Source organism: Sturnira hondurensis, unplaced genomic scaffold (genome assembly GCF_014824575.4).
Source record: "Sturnira hondurensis isolate 20B ecotype Veracruz unplaced genomic scaffold, ASM1482457v3 Scaffold0005279, whole genome shotgun sequence".
Classification (NCBI taxonomy): domain Eukaryota; kingdom Metazoa; phylum Chordata; class Mammalia; order Chiroptera; family Phyllostomidae; genus Sturnira; species Sturnira hondurensis.
The window spans coordinates 17,169,319-17,186,874 of record NW_028077910.1 but is presented as its reverse complement, the minus strand read 5'-3'; the positions used below and the strand labels follow the sequence as shown (position 1 = coordinate 17,186,874).

Here is a 17,556-nt window from a genome sequence, read left to right as displayed (position 1 = left end):
TTTGCTTCAGAAAGTATTCAATGTTGGAGACTGGTCTGTTTCCTGCTTGAAGAGTCTGCTTAAAAAGTTATAAGGTTAGATTTTTTTTTGTACTGCAATTAAATAAAGTCACTGCCCTTTTGTTGAAAATGGTATTTGGGACCTGGGTAATGAAGAACTGAGTGGGAGCTTGTAGGAGAATGGCTGAAATCCTCAGCAGTTGAAACTGATACAGCTTTTGCTTCTCCTCTGGCTTATACAAGGTATTATGAAGTGACTAAGATGATTATTTTTAACTTTAAGAAAATACCTCTGAAGGGAGGTATTGGCCTGAACGTCCTTCTACTCTGCAGCCCGATAGAAAATAGGACTGGAAGAAAGGGCAGATTGCCTTGAGCTCACTAACCCTCTTCCCTCCTTTAATTCCCGGTAAGCGCTGCATCCCAGGTCAGAGGTTGTTCGTTGTTGAAACATTTGCCCTGGGAACAATGTACACAAGGAAGATAGGGTGCAAACGGAAAAATCTACTTCCGTGGAGGTAGAATTAGGAAGGAAGGAGAAAAATGAGATATGAGATATCAAACACGGTGAGTGGGAAGGAAGGAAGAAAAGGGGTGGCATTTCTGGAGGCTGGGGTAGCCCAGCTGGGAGACAGAGCCCTGGGTGCCAGAGAATAGGGTTTGACAAATGCTGGGGAAGGCTTCTTGGTTTACATATTCACTGCAGCACAGAAAGCACAGTATTAAAAAATCTATGATTTCTTCTTTTATTTTTATTTATTTTTTATCATTATTTTTATCATATTTTTTTCATTGCAATTTAGTCTCCTTATGCCCCCTCCACCCCCAGCAATCACCACATTGTTGCCAATGTCCATGAGTCCTTTTTTCTTTTTGCTCAATTCCTCTACCCCTTAACCACACCCCCACACCCACTTAGTTGTCAGCCTGCTCTTTATCTATGAGTCTGTCCCCATTTTGTTCATGGTATTTGTCTTTCTCTGACTGGCTTATTTCACTTAGCATAATGTTTTCTGGGTTCATCCATACTGTCACAAAGGGTAAAAAAAAATTTACAGCCAAGTAGAATTCCAGTGTGTAAATATTGCACAGTTGTTTTATTCACTCACCTACTGATGGACACTTGGGCTGTTTCCATATCTTGGTGATTGCTAATAATGCAGCAGAGAAGAGACGTGTGCTTATGTTCTTTTGAATTAATGTTTTGGGTTCCCTTGGATGTATTTCCAGAAGTGAAATTGCTCAGTCCAAAGGCAGATCCATTTTTAATTTTCTGAGGTATCTCCATACTGCTGTCCACAGTGGATGCACCAGTCTGCATTCCCACCAACAGGGCAAAAGGGTCTCCTTTCTCCACATCTTCACCAGCATGTGTTGTTTATTGATGATAGCCATCCTGACACATGTGAGATTATATATCATTGTGGTTTCAATTTGCATCTCTCTGATGATTAGTGATGTTGAGCATATCTTCATAGGTCTACTGGCCATTTGTATGTCCTTTTTGGAGCGGTGTCTATTCAGGCGTTTTGTCAATTTTTTAATTGGGTTGTTTGTCTTTGGGGTATTGAGTCACGTAAGTTCTTTATAAATTTTGGGTACTAACCTCTTATTAGACATATTGGCAAATACGTTCTCCCATTCTGTGGGTTGTCTTTTTATTTTGTTGATGATTTCCTTTGCGGTGCAAAAACTTTTTAGTTTGGTGTAATCCAATTTTTAAATTTTTTTCTTTTGTTCCCTGCCTTGGGAAGATATAGCCAATAAAATATTGCTACAAACAATGTCTGAGATTTTGCTGCATATGTTTTCTTCTACAATTTGTATGGATTTTGTCCTAACATTTAAGTCTTTAATCCATTTGGAATTTATTCTTGTGTGTGGTGTAAGAAGATAGTCTAGTTTCATTTTCCTGCAATCCCAAGAGGGAAATTTATAGCATTAGAGGCCTACCTCAAGACTTAAAGGAACTTTAAAAAAAAACAGCAAACAAAGCCCAAAGTGAATAGAAGGAAGGAAATAATAAAGATCAGAGCAGAAATAAATGAAATAAATAAGTGAAATAAACCTACACCTTTACAGTCAATTAATATTCAACAGAGGAAGCAAGCACATACAGTGGGCCAATGATAGTTTATTTGATAAATAGTCTCGGGAAAACTGGCCACTATTTCTACCTTTAGATTAGGTTTGATTCTCCTCAGAAAACTTCCATTGTATTGAACTGTCCCTTGGAATGGGGTTCTTGTACATAGGAACGGATTTATCACTCAGAGTCTGTTCTGCCAGCAGCAGAGCCTGGTGCCTGAGGGGCAGGGGCACCTGGAGGTGAGAAGGTGCAGGAGAGGGTGTGCCGTAAATATTATTTCTTTGACTTTAGCACTTTCCCACAGCTGACCCTGTGGGAGGGAAAAGAAAACCAGAGAACCTAAAATTGTTTATATTGGGCTTTTCTCCCCACCAGCCTCTTCATAAATTTAATCTTGGTAAGATTGGTGCAATTAAATCTTGCCTTGATGTCTTTAATTTTTACAAGACTTCAGTTTTTCCTGCCAATGCTAAAGCGCCTGCCTTCATGACTCTGTAAATCATGGGCTTTGAGCGGACACCCTGTCACGAGCATATGTTCATGATATAGTCTGTCCTATAAGTCACCTGGGCAACAGCTTGGCTAGCTGCCTGCTGAGCAGCCCAGCACAAAGAAATAGACAAGAGTCACACACAGTAACTATGCTCTTCCCTCAGCTTTTATTGAATGCAGGTTCACTCTCTAACAATCTAAGAATTATAACATGTGCACACACATGCGCACACACACACACACAGCAATCAGTGGGGGATAACAAACCTGAACCCAGAGTCTGAGTTGCAGGTCTGGGAGTCAGCATGGTAGGCAAAGGAGATGCCAGCATCTTCCAAGGACAGGTCTCAGGATCCAGGTGAGCAGCAGGGCAGACGAAGTCCTCAGTCCAGCAGGGCAGAGCCTCTGGTGGCCAATGCCAAGGGAGATCAGCGTGGCATGGAGCAGTACTTTGGTGTTGAGCTCAGCTGACTCAGCAGTGATCTGGAGCCTTCCTCAGTTATACCTTGAAAGTGTGGTGTAGTCCACCCTTCTGTGTCTTTTTGTTAAGTGTCTTGGTAACCCTGCTGGCAAGTGTGAAATTGCCCCAGAGCCAGTCTATGGGTGGCCTTCTCTGCAGACATGGCTGTTCTGATCACGTGTGCAGATATCTTAGGTGCGTCTCCTTGCCAGAGGTGTCTAGTGTGATTAGATGTGATTTAGGTGGTTTCCCTCTTGAACCAAACTGTCATGGCTGAGAGACAACCATTTGGTTGACATGAGTGCTCCACTTTGTTTTACATACTTTGTGCTATCTTGACTGGACCAATGCCATTTTATTGGCCCTGCTCTCCACACTCCTGTGCTTGAGAACTGTGTGCCCAGAGGAAGCTCAGTAACAGGGATGATGAGAAGCTGCTACCCTGGCAATCCTGTCTGGCTCCAACAGGACATTTCCCTCACTGGGACTGAGCGAGTGCCCATGGCCGCAAGAGTTTAACATACGTGACTTTGGAAAGAACTTCTCAGAGAAGAGATGGGTTTGCATTGTCCTTTAGGAAAAAGGGGAATCTGGCCAAATGGAGGATAATGAAAAACTTTGAAGTTGGAGATATGGATATTGCCTAAAAGTAAAAATTGATTATTTTAACACATTTTTCAAAAGGGAATGTTTTAAAATTTGATTCAAAATCATGTAAGAAGTCAAATAGTGGCCTAGCTATCTAATGTGAGATATATAAAAGCAAAAATAAATTATAGGAAAGGAAACTTATAGAATGTTTTTTCAGATAACATGAAAAAATGAAGTTTATATGATAATTTAAAAATGAACCTAGCAAAGTAATTTCTTGAAAATTTTCAGAATGTTAGAATCTTTCAGAGGTTTATTTATTCTCATAAGCAATGATTTTTCTATAGTGACTAGCTAATTAAGTGTATCTATAAATAAGTGAGCAGTACTTATTTTGTATATTTGTTTTATTCTGCAGATTGGATTTAAAATTTTATGTACTTTTTCTGGTTTAAAATTATTAAAATTTTTATTAATTCTTTAGGCCTCTAAGAAGAGACCTAAAGAGATGACATGGGCCTTCCGACCCCCCCCCACCCAAGCTCCCAAGCAATGAGTGGTTCAAATGGTTCAATGATCATTGTCAGTCAACGTCAGACTTCGCCCAATTTAATCATTAGACATAGGTCGTTGTTTAAAGCCACCTCACTTCTGTGGAAAATCTATCAACTCCTCGAACAGATTGAGTCCATATTCTCTATGAGTCTCTTACCAATGAATGGTAGCCACCGCCATTCTTAGAGCATCTGAGAGATGCCAGAGGAAAGATGCATCTTTGAGAACAAGAGTCAGGACTACAAGTCCTGGCTTCCCTTCCATGTCAAGTCTCCATCATTTGCTTACCTTGAGGGATCTGAGCCTGATTTTTTAAAAACCATCTAGCATGTTGCTCTATTATATCCATACAATTACAAATTCTTCTTCCTCAAATTGAAATTTCTGTGTTCTAAGGGGTTGGCTGTAGCAGGGCAAATGTGGTCAAGGTTCTGGGTGTGCAGAAGATTGGTACAGGGCTGAAGTCCCTGGGGTCCAAACTTGGGTAGAGCTAGGTGGGTACTAAAGCAGCCAACTGAGGGCAGAAAAAGCCAAGGGCAGAAAAACTCAGGGGCAAAGGGACCTGTGATTAAGGCAAAGAGCAGTATGACTGGGATGCCCTGCTTCTCCCAGTCTGGCTCCAACACACCTTAGGCTTCCCAATAACATTCCAATGCCAGGTGTCCCAACACTTTGTGACTCTGAGCTGATTCTCTTCAGTGTGCCCTCTTGGGCTGTTCTGACCTGGGCTCCAACCCCACCTGTGTAGCAAGGGTGAGTTATGTAATACACATTTGAGCCAGGGGCCATGGAAACAGTTATGCCCATTCACATTCTTCCCAGCTGAACTCCAAGAGCATACCTGCATGTCTCACAACCTGTGGGCAGCTCCATTCACAGTTCTCCTCATCTCCAGGACCTGCTCACCAGCTGGCTTACAAACCCCTTGATAAGCCCTCAAGGGTCAAGAGCTTAGTATCCAAGCCATTTGTGCAGCAACCTCTTCGGCTTTGACAGATCAGGGTTTTTTATAATTAGAGTCTCAACTCTCCTTGGAAAGTGAGAGAGACTAGGGCTGGTCTGATGGAGGTGTTACCTCCTTGAACCCCCAGCTGTTTTGCTGTAGCCTGTGGTTCCACAACTACATGTCCAGTATTCATATATGAAAATACGTGAACTGATACCAAAGTGAAGTAACCGGGGTCTGGTTATGCTGTGGCCCTCTCACAGCAAGCTAGGTTTTTGTAAATTCTCTCTGTGCACTCCTCACTTGGCTCAGAAAGTTCCCCTGTTCTCTCCTATGTCTGGACACAAGCAAATACAGTCAACAGGCCATCCCTTGCTTCAGGGAAAGGAGACAGGGGATGGGACAGTCCCACCCTCTTACAGCTTTTCTCTTTGCTTCCTAGCAGTGTCAATATCAGAAGTTCCTCACCTTGCCATGACCTTGGCTTCTTTTACTTCCTTAGCATCCCTACCCTCACCCCAGCAAGGAGTAGATTAGAGGAACAGGCAAGTCTTCATCTCCCAGCTGCTCTTGTTCCTCTGGCCCCCGCCACCCTTACATTCTTATGACCACACCCAGATCCCATGTATGGGAAGACATGTATTCATCACAATGATTCTCTGAGTGTAATCTTGGACCCAAAGAATCCATACCTTCTGGGAACTTCTAAGGAAAGCAAATTCTCAGGCCCCACCACAGACCTACTGAATCAGAAATGTTGGAAATGTCAGAATCCTGACATTCTGTTTAGGAAGCCTACCAGGTGATTTGATAGAAAGTTTGATTATTTGCATTTCTAACAGTTGTCCAGGTAATGCTGATGCTGATGATCTGAGGGCCATGAGTTGAGAACCAGTTTATGAGCTTTGGGAAATTATTATTCTATACCACAGTCTAGCAAACTGTAGCCCATAGTCCAAATCCAGCCCCTGGTCTGTTTTGCAAATGGAGTTTTATTGGATCATAGCCATGCCCATTAATTTACATATTGTCTATGATTGCTTTCATGTTACAAGGGCAGAGTTGAATAGCTGTGACACTGACCATACTACCCTCAGAGCCTAAACTATTTATGGAAAAGGTTGTTGAGTCCCGGTCTACCCAGACAGATCCTCTTTGGGACCATCCACATGGCTCCTTGCCAACAGAGCATAGAGCGTGATAGCACACCACATTGATTCTGGGCAGTGGAGAGGTGACGTGTGCCAGGTCAAATGTAAGCACAATGGGGAATGGGCACTTGCGTATTTTTTTCTGCTTAGAAATGAAATGGCTTTCTCCAAACCTGTGAAAGCAGCTCTAGCTGAAATCTGAAATCAGAAATCTCTGGTAGAGGCTGTTGCGGGCAATGAGCCCCAGGAGACCCTAGGATTGATGGCCAGACAAGGGGTGGAATTGCAGGTACACAGGAATGGAGAGGCAGGGATGCTGGGCTGTGAGCTATGTACAGAAGAGGTTAAATTGTAGCAGTCTGAGCATCCCTTGACTTAAAAAAACTACAGATTTTTTGAGGCAGCATGCTCATGATTCTTTCAGATTAACATGTCTATAAAATGAAAGCTTTTATATCAAAGGCCTATTTGATTATCTTGGATGCTTAAAAAAGAAGAGAGGATGTTTAAATACTTTCTCTTAGCAGCTAAAAAAACCATTTTTGGCCCTCTCTACAATATCGAAAATGCTTTCTCCACATTCCCCAGCTGCAAGCTATTCCAGAACAAGAGAGCTGGAGAAGGTCATTAGGTCAGACCTCCAATTTAGATATGGAGTTCAGTCCCTGATACTCATGGGAAGTGGGGGGACAGCCCTCTGCCTTGAAAAGAAGATATTGTCACCTTTTCTTAAGAAATGTAGAAAATGGGAATAGGCATTCTGACACAGCAATTTCTGAAGATCAAAACATCATACACTTTTATTTTTAATTTTTTTCAGAATTTCAGAATTTCTTTTATTTTTTTAACTTGTTATTGCTGTTCGTTAGAGTCCACATATAAGTGAGATCATATGGTGTTTGTCTTTCTCTGACTGGCTTATTTCCCTTAGCATAATAATCTCCAGGTCCACCCATGCTGTCACAAATGGTAAGAGTTTCTTCTCTTTTTCACAGCCAAGTACTTATTTTTAAGAAGCCGTTTCTTTGTGGTCTCTCTGGAGTATTTGTCCCTTGGGCACACCCCATTCCTCAGAGTAACCCCACAGCCTGTTCTTCTTCACTTCCACACCTTCGCTGACTCATCCTCTCCCCAGGGATGTCCTCCTTCTCCCCTTGGTGCAGCTCAAATCCCACCTCACTGCCACGTCCCACCTCTTCTGTGGACCCTCCTCTTAGTAATCCAGACTCCACTACCTTCCCCGTTGCCCCCAGCAACCACATTGCACACCTAAGCATTTCAATCCCTCCTGCTTTGCTTTCCTGTTACTAATTATTCCAAGTCTCTATTCCTGTCTGCCTCTTCAGGGCCACCTTTTTCAATGTGAGGAATAAACTTCCCATCCTTGCATAGTACAGCAGAGGACACTCCCTCAACAAATACTCCTGGGTTAAATGATAGCGACCAGTGTGTGACAAGATGAGTGAGGTCTTATTTCTTCCTCCATTTCCTCACTGTGGGGAGCAGGGATGGAGGGGTGTTCAAAAGAGAACAGTTTTGAAGAGAGATATGATTAATCTATTCATCTGCACAAATTGGAACTTTAAACTGCTGACTGAAAATGATTACCACAGTAGCACTGGGAAGAAAACAATAAAGAGAAAAGGCTTAAAAAAATCTAACACCTTTTTGTCACCAGCTGAGAGTGGCACCATAGTTCAGGGAGAGAACACAAACCCAGAAATCGAAGACTCAGATGTGAAGCCAGATCCATCCCTTCCTTTCTTCTCGGTGAAATCAGTTAACTTCTAGCGTGTCGATTAGATAGACATCCCTGAGACAAGAACCATGCCTGGCCTGCCCAGTCTCGATGTGAAAAATGAATACAGTGGGTTCAAATGAGACACGGTGCTATTTTACCGAGGCAAGATTTGGCTTATGCTGGGGGAGAAAAAACCTGGAGATAAACACTTCATTTAGATTAGCCTCTTCATCTCTCTTGGAGTCTTTTAGCATGGAGCTGGACAGCAGTCAGGGAGGTAGAATAAGACAAATGCTAATTCTGCCATGTTCCGAAAATAAGCCTGAGGAATGAAGTCTATTTTCAAAGCTAGGGACCAAGGGTGGCGGAAGAAGTTGGACTAACGAACAAAAAGCTTTGGAGGAAGTTCGCCCCTCCAGGATGACACACCACATTGATTCTGGGCAGGGGAGAGGTGACCGGAAACCTCTTCCCCAGCTCACATGTGCTAGGGAGGAAGCTGCCTCCACAACCATTTGTCAGCTTCCTACTTTTACTGATTGTGCTGAAGACAAGCACTGTGAGGCTGGAAAGAGAAGAGTGTTTAAGGGCAGATCTCATAGGCAAACTCAACACGCTTGCCCCATGTAGATCCCACTAAGCTGTTCAGCCTCCACGTCACCCTTAAGCACCGTCTCTGCACTAATCCTGGCAACTACCAATTAATTTCCAGTTTTGCATATTTTTGTTAACCAGCTTTGTTCTGTTCTCTTCAAGTCCCAGAAAGAATGCAGTGGGAGTTCCTGCTTCAGCATTCAATGACACTTGGCTATGGCCCAGGATATAAATGAACTTAACAATTATACGTCAATCATCCAGGGTTATTGAAAGCTGCTCAATGCAGACATTGAAATACTCTTAAATAACCAAAGACGACAGTGTGTGAGCTATTTTGCATGCAAGCTCTTGTTAGTATTCTGCCATCCTATTTCATATAGCGTTCAGATATAAAGGAGAAATTCCCTAAAGTAGACTTCTTAAGCTTCTTTGTCCAAAAGGTTGCAGTAATGGACTTGTACTCTTTAATCCTAAGAATGTGCATTCTTTCCAGATACAAATGCTCAGCACAGTCCGATTTTCATTCAGCAAGACAAATCTCCAGCTTTTCTCTCTTTGTACTTAATCAATGTCTTCAGATGCATTTGACTTACAGTCTCAAAGCCAGGCATTTTGATTTGTGAAGGCCAGTGGTTCCAAACACTTGCAAAAGGAAACTGACGTTGCAATTTTCATTGCTTTTTCTTTCTCCTGAGAAAACAGTAGGTTGTGGATTTAAGGTCAACATTCCTAAAGCAGCATGTATCATTTTAGGAAGCTCTCTCTTTCCAGGTTTAAATACCTATGTATACTGTCCGTGGTGTGCATGGACGTCTCTGAGAGCTGGCAAGACAGGGCCAGACCGGTGACTGTAAAGAGACTGATGCCTTGAGTACTCAGGAGAAGCAGCCTCCTTCCTCCCTACATTATACCTTCTTGCCATGTATGTGGAAAACACCCACTGGGTTCTACCCTTTAGTGCTTTTAAAGGATGGTCAAACTGAGCCACAAGAAAGGATGAAACACTGCCTTTTGGGACAGCGTGGATGGATCGTAAGAGTATCATGCTAAGTGAAATACGTCAGATAGAAAAGAACAAGAACCATGTGATTTCCCACACATATGGAATATAAAATAGAAAGCAGCAAATGAACAAACAAACTCGTAGACACAGACAACAGAAGGGGTATTTCCAGAGAGGAAAGGGATTGGGGGAGGGATGAAGAGGTAAAGGGAGTCTACAGTGGTGGAAGGAGACTTGACTTGGGGTGGAGAATTGTGCATTTGAAACTTACATAATATTGTAAACCACTGTGACTCTAATAAACTTATTAAATAAAAAACTTTAAAAAAGAGGATAGTCAAACTGAGCTAAATTGCTATTACTTCAAAGATTAGGGACAATTAGCTTATAGACTAGTAACGAGGAGGTTAAACAATAGTGAACCCAGAGTGTTCTGGCGAAAACACCCGGCCGGTAAACCTTGTTTGAGGTGACTTCGAAAGTCTGAAGAACATCCCCACTTGATCAGGGCACGTTGTGTTTTTTTCTGAAGAGAGATCTAATTATTCTCCTGCATTTACTGACCCTATATAGTTTGGGGGTCTTTTTTACAAGTAGTTTACCCCTGTCATAACCTCATTGAACCCGTATAGCTTCTCATGTGTAGCTAGCACTGATCTTGTCGGTGGAAGGCAGGTGGAGCTAACTCAGGTGGGCCTGTTTTTACAAGTAGATTATGCAAATTGTAAAAAGAAGCTAGAAAGTTTCTTTCGTTTAATTTTGTTTTAAAACCACAACACTGTAAAATTACAATTCAAAAGACAAATATTGAACAAGGCAGCCACTTTCATTACTTGATACTTAAAATGCATCTTTTCCACCAGAGCAAAGCAAACATTACTCACCAAGATTTGCGTACATGTGACCTCATTTACCAAAGAGCTCAGTCACAGCATCTCCTAATCAATCGACCAGATACAATATTCAATATTTCCACTTATTCCTCTCTGCTGCCCTGACTCCAAGCCCTCCCATCAATTACAGGACCAAAAGAACATGGTAGAGGGGTCTCAAGGTTTCCAGAACCCACACAATTTAATAAACCACATGACTTCCACTTCCCCAAGTTTTCTGAGTAAGCCGTATCTGCCTGGGTATATGTTTCACAGCACTATCAGTTTGCAACATTTTCCATGACAGTTAATCATTCTAAAAGTGGGGGTGGACGGCAGATATGTAATCACTCAGGAAGTTTATGTGAGCAGCACGGGGGCTGGGAACACTAGGTCCACGGGGATTCTATTTTGGTGTCTCTGGCATTCCCATAACCAGTTATTTCCATTCCGATTCCTTCCATCTTAATTAGGACAGGAGACGTAATGACACAATCAAACACATATGGTAGAATTATAAAACATTTGTGATGACTGCTGGCTGCTGCTCTGGTGGTATTTACCAGAATATATTGATTTGCACATGTAAAAATATTGGGCTGAGGAGTAGGAATTGCCACTGTGCCTGAGGCAAGAGAGCTGATATGCTTTGGCTACCAGGAACTCACCAGATAATCAGAAGTTAGGCATTGTTTTGCAGAGCATTTGAAAGCTATGTGGTATGGCAGAGTCCAGTGGGGTTAGCTGGAATTCTCAATTTACCAGTGCAAGCTGAGAGACTTTGCATTAGTCCCTGAACCTCTCTGACTCAGTATTCCCCTCTAAAAATATGAGAGAGATACCAACTCCCAGCTCTTATTTATGAGAAGTAAATGAAGTAACATATCTAAAGGGCTGGGCACAAGTTCTCTGTAAAAAAGGGTTATGAGTATCTGGGTGCCTCATTTGAATTTCTTTACTCAGCCAACCTCTGAACTATGTGTTCAGCTGACACTAACTTGAAGAGAGATCTTGGAACAGTTCATGTGGTCGACCAAGCCGCCTTTGTGAAAAAATGGAACTATCAACATTTTCCATGCCTTTCCCTCCTGCTTTATAATGATGCTCCTCGCCCCCAAGGGAGCGGAAATGGCTTGGCTCCTGACAGCCTGTGTGATATGTCTGTTTCCTTCCCATTTCCTTCCATAGGAGCATTAAAAACACCTTTCCACTGGTGTATTAAGAATCCCAAACTTATGAGAATAACAGACTCAAAACCCAGAGACCCATCCTGTTACTGGGGAAGGGGGTTGCTCTTTGCTCTTCACCTCCATCCTACTCACTCTTTTTCCTACACCTGTCCTGATCTTTGAGAACAATTACCGTGTGTGTGTGGGCCTGGGGGGAAACAACTAATGAGTGTATGTTTATGTATGTATGTATGTATTGTCAGCTCCCTAACTAGAATGTAAGCCTTCAAAAATAAGACCTGTAATGTAAGACTGGTTTTTTTCCATAGCAGATACCCCCAAACCACTTTCATTGAGTGCCTGAGAAAACCAGCCATTTCCAATAAACAAGTATTTATTTTTTTAAATATTTTATTTATTTATCTTTAGAGGGGAAGGGAAGGAGAGTGGGAGAGAAACATCAATGTCCAGTTGCCCCTCATGCGTCCCCTGTGGGGAACTGGCCTGCAACTCAGGCATGTGCCCTGATGGGGAATCGAACCATGATCGTGTGGTTCTCAGGCCCACGTTCAATTCACTGAGCTACACCAGCCAGGGCACAAGTATTTATTTTTAAAGCATGTACTATTGTGCTAATATTATAGTGATCATAAAATAGACCAAAAAAGTAGGCATTTTCAAAAGAAGGGATTACAAATGCAAGCATGAATACTTCTGTTATAATTTTTATTCCCACACTGCAGTGGGCTGCCTTATAAGTATGAACACACTGTGGAGACTGCTGCCCCGCAGCACTGAGGAATGGCTGACTTAAGACCAAAAGTAGGCCTGGCCACCCAGGCCCCAGACACATGTTCTGAGTTGCTTATTTTCCCCATCAGCCTCCTGCCCACCATGCTGTCTCTCCTCAGTGCCTCCCTCTCCCATACACATTGACCCAGTAGGTATCAAAGAAGATATCTGGGAGGCGAATTTATTACTTAACTTACACTCATACTTTTCGTAACTATTTTCTTAGATGTAGAAGGTGTACTGGCAGCATTCATTTTTCCTTCTTGCTGTTAAATATAAGAAGTCCCCAGAGGTTGCTAGTTTGTGAGGATCTCACAGTCTGCCCAGTGTTTCAGCCGTCTTAGGTGGGCTGTATGAAATGGCCACCCGTGAAAGTCGAGGGAAAAGTTCTTTGCAAAAGCAATCTAGCATTTCACTCAGGGTGCAGATGGAGATACAGTAAAGAAGTGGGGGGACAGGCTGGGGTATGTGTGACAGTGGAACCTAGGCCATCTTGTGGGTTCTCAGGGAGCCCACACAGTAGCTCTCTCACCAAACATGTGCTGAGGCCCTGTTACAGTCTGAAAACTCTAAGGTAGGGTTGTCCTTTTCAGGGAGTTTTCAGTCTTCCTGTGAAGACAAAAGTATAGAGTGGAGACACTGTATTACACCGCCAGCAGTGTAATGACAGGATGCAGCATAGTCCTGTAGTGACAGGATGCGGTGTAGTCACGCAGAGAATATCTGCATGTACTATCCAAGTCCTGCCAACACACCTAGGAGACCAGGGTAGCCCAAAAGAGATGCTAGACTGACCATGATGGACACGCATACTGAGCAGGGTACTGGATGCAGCCCTTACCATGGGGCCAGAGTCATTCTTGGTGAATAGGATCTGCCTTGGAGGTTGCAGACTGCAGAGCAAAATTTAACAGGTGGATGAGTCTTCTCATTGGGAGAAATTTTCATCGCTGAAACCTGAAAAATAAAATTCCTTCCATCATAAAACAGTCTGCAGTCATCCGTGTCAGAAGCCATATTCTACTGCTGAACTACTTTCTCAACCATAGCTCTCCCTCTGGACTGTTGGCCTCCGCATCCAGCTCCATTACCAGCACGGTCTGTTATTCTCCAGTCCACACACAGGCCTCGCCATGCTCCTCATGAGCCTGCATGGTCACGGGAGCCCCTCCGTGCTGGCCACAGATCCCGGCACCCGAGAGTCAAGGAGCATCCATGGGTAATTCTTCACCTGATTCCCCAATGTGATCTTTCCATTTGCTGTCAGTGCCCATTAGGGAGGAAATGTGTTATCTGTCAGTGACATTAAAAAAAGGAGAAAAGATTTATAAAGGTTTGACATGAATGCTAAATAATGTTTATGTTTCCTCGGGTTGTTCCCTGGATTGGTCTCCCTTCAGTCACCGGGCGTGACGGCAATGATTTTCGAGTCTATAAAACGCTGAAGTCTGCAAAGACAACAGCTGTTGTACCCCCAGGGCTCTCATAGACCTCTTGTCAACTGAAGACAGCTGCTCTAATTCAGACTGATACTTTCTTCTTTAGACTACTGAAATCGCCTCCTCATTGATCTTCTCTCTCCAGTCACTGCCTCCGCCAATCCATCCTCCACACTGCTGTCAGTATCTTTCTGCAATGCAAATGGGATGATGTTTTATCTTTGCTTAACTACTCTGATGGCTTTACATCACCCACAGGTTACATTACTCATCAAATGTGGCCTTCAAGCCTTTGTCACTCTAGTCCCATCAATCTCTCTAGCTGTCTCAAGATCCCCCGCTGCACTTTGACCCACGGTCCATCTGTTAACCACACCATGCCCCTCCTTCTTTAGGTGTGCTCTTTATTCAAACTGGTTCCTCTGTGTGGAACACTTTCCCCCAATTTTTAAACTAGTGAATACCTCTTTTCCCCTCAAGTCTCAGCTCAGCTTCTTCTTTCCCAGGACGCCTCTTTCAAACACCAGCAAGCAAGGATCCTCACTCATCTCTCTGCTCCTACCCACCTCCTACTGAGCTTTGTTGTGTACTCACCATTGTCTTAGACTGATGCTTGTCTATTCATTGTCCTTCTTGCCTCCAGAACTGATACAGATGCTCCAGCACTACTCAATAGACCCTCCATGAATCACTGAATAGAAGGGAATTATTGATCTTTAAGGTTTCCTAATAAAGAAATCTCCCCTCTGGAGGGTTTATATAATTCTCCTTTGTAGGTGGCCCAGTCTCCGGGTCTGAATGTGGAGGACCTCATATTTGTTCACCACTTCTTTATAAATATCTTGAACTGAATTATAGGACATCTGTAAATAAGTAGAAAACCTGAAGCTGAAATAGACTATAAAACAGAACATCATTCAGAAAAGTGTTCGTCATTGCTAAGTCTTCTTCCCTACCACATACACTGGCCACTTTTTAAAATGTTAGTTCTGTTTTATGCATATACGTGTGTGTAAATCAGATAACTCCTAGATGAACTAGCTGCAAATTGGGTTTTACCAGCAGCCCCACATCTGATGTGCTATTACTGAGCCACTCCTGGACATTGAAAATGTGCTTAATGAGTCACTGAATTGGGTCTTGATTGCCTTTTCTCCCCTATTTTTATAGGGAGGCAGTGAGATCCAAGTTAAGGGTGCTTCAGATAATGGATGCATCTTGGCATTGAAACAAGGCCGCATTAACCCATCCATGTCCAAGTTCATTCATTTAATCCACTGAAAAGCTACCAGGAAGGTCTAAGTCCAGATCTCCATTCTCTTTGTCTAAAGATTAGAACCCACCTTCCCTTTCAGCAAACAATTCACAACCCCAAGGCTGCAGCCACCTAACGGAATCTGCCTCTTTTGCAGAACAGCAACAAGGCGTGCAGCCAGTTTTTTGAAATAATCTCTTCAAAATGAGCTAAATTAAATGTAAAGCTCATTCCAAAACATGTTGCTTTCTACACTTATAAAAGAATGACTGCTTGGCAAGGCACTATTAAGAGAAAAGGGCAAAATCTCCCCAAAGATTTTCAACTTATTTTTTACACTAGTTAGAAAAGTGTTTGGAAAAGCAAATTGCAGTTTGACTTTTTTTTTTAAGTGTTGTGGGTGGGAACATTTGAAAAAATGTAATAATCATAGTGTTTCATTATCCCTTGAGACCAATATTAAGTACTGCCAGAATCTAATATCTCTAAAAATAGAAATAATGTACTTACAAGTTAATATAAGAGACATGTTTATCTGTTCACTTAGAAGGGAAAAATATATAAGCTTTCTATATAAACATATACTTTTGGCCTACTAGTATTTTACATTGAAAATATTTATTTGGGGGAACTTTTATGTAATTACCAAACTGCCCAGAGTTAAGTAGAGTCTTAATAATTGAATCCACATTTCTTCAACACCTACTATTTTAATGATAAATCTAGAGAATATTTTCTCTCCCTTTGCAAACAGAAGAAGGAATGATACATAATTATTTAAATTGTGTTTTGTTAGGCTGTAAAGCTTGGGACACTGGGGTTTCCTTTATTGAGTTAGATCAATAGAGGCTATGATCTGGTATCTTGCTTCCAGCGATAGCCTATGTCAGGTGCCACAGAGGAGGCGAAATCCTGGTAATATTAGAGACTGGCTTATAATATGATACCATGAGGAGACAGAGCACTGTCTAAGGCACAGTAGTGGACAAAGCCTGGATTCTAACCTGTATCTGTCTGATAACAGCTTGCACTTACCGAGTATTAACCGTATGCCAAGTACTATCTTAAATGCATTCATCCTCACACTCACCCCATGAGGTAGTTCCTATTATCATCACCAGTAAGAGATGGGGCACAGGGAGGTTCGGTAACTTTCCCAAGGTTTCACTGAGAGTGAGGGATCGAGCCTTTTTTGCACTATTTGTACTTCAGCACTGCGCTGTGCTGGCCAGTGAGTTCCTGCAAACCACAGAGCTGCTCAAGCTAGTAAGGGGAGACAAGTGAGGGACAATGTGGTCTTTATCCACAGCAAAGCAGTAGCATTAGAACACCCACTGTGAGCATCCCTGAATACCTACCACGCACCTAGCACTGTGCTAAGTGTTAGGAATTAGCAGATGCATTAGACACAGTCCCTGACCTCACAGATCTCAGTGTGAAAGGAGAAACAACCTCGTACACAATGTGTATAACGTGCACCGGGATACATGGCCCTCTGATGGCAGATCTGAAAGCTATGGACACACAGAGAAAACAGGCGTTAATTTTCTGTTTTTCTGTCAAGGACAATGGAAGGCAAACTAATGCACTGTGAATGGAAGCATTTGCTTTTGATAAAGTAGATATAGAAATATCAAGCTGCCTCTCCTCAGGCTCATGCCTTGGTCTGCATTGCACTGCTGGCTTTGCTTTCTAAAGAGGAAACATGAAACTCCCCCACAGTAAATGGAATTGAAAAGATGTGAAGCACTGAACTCCTACCTCAGATGCTTTTTGTTTCATTTGCCTTTGAAAACGGCACAGCTCGTTACAGTGGAACTAATCTAATGGCATCCCCATTACAATGAGGATGCCGGGGAAGACTTGACCTTTGCTTCAGCAAGTCTGTACATGATATTTATGTAGGAAAATAACCATGCTCTTGTGAGGAGACATGTGACCCTGAAAAAAATTTGGAAGAGAGAGCAAAGCGTATTCTTCCCTTTGGGGGATCGCTAGTCAGCATTGTGTCTCTGTCCTCCCAGGAGCGGGTCCCTCTGCCCTATGAAACCATCTGTACCTCAGCTTCCACACTGACACTTTCCTCGTGTCCTTCTATGTCTCTGCCTCTCCTTCCTTCTCAGCATCCTCTCCGCCATCTGTCACGTTGGAGCCCCTCAAGGCCAGGTCCTTGGCCCTCTCCTCCAACTGAGTAACATCCCCTTTGGCTGTTGACCCCAGCCTATGGCACCTGTTGTCCTAGAGACCCAGAAAATGCCTCTCCCCACTCTGAGCTCTAGGCAAATAGCTAGAATATTCCATGCATAATTGCCCACGTGCCCAAAGATGAGTCAAAACCCTGTTTCTTAAATGAACCCTACTCTAGTGAAATGTACCCCTCTTCACTCAGCTGCCCAAGTTAGAGA

The 17,556-nt window shown here is 42.8% G+C and overlaps 1 protein-coding gene across 2 annotated transcripts in view; it reads left to right on the top strand.

The window, feature by feature from the left end:
* KCNAB1 (potassium voltage-gated channel subfamily A regulatory beta subunit 1) overlaps positions 1–17,556 on the top strand; it is a 312,471-nt gene that overhangs the window by 184,763 nt on the left and 110,152 nt on the right. The gene's annotated exons all lie outside the window — the stretch shown is intronic.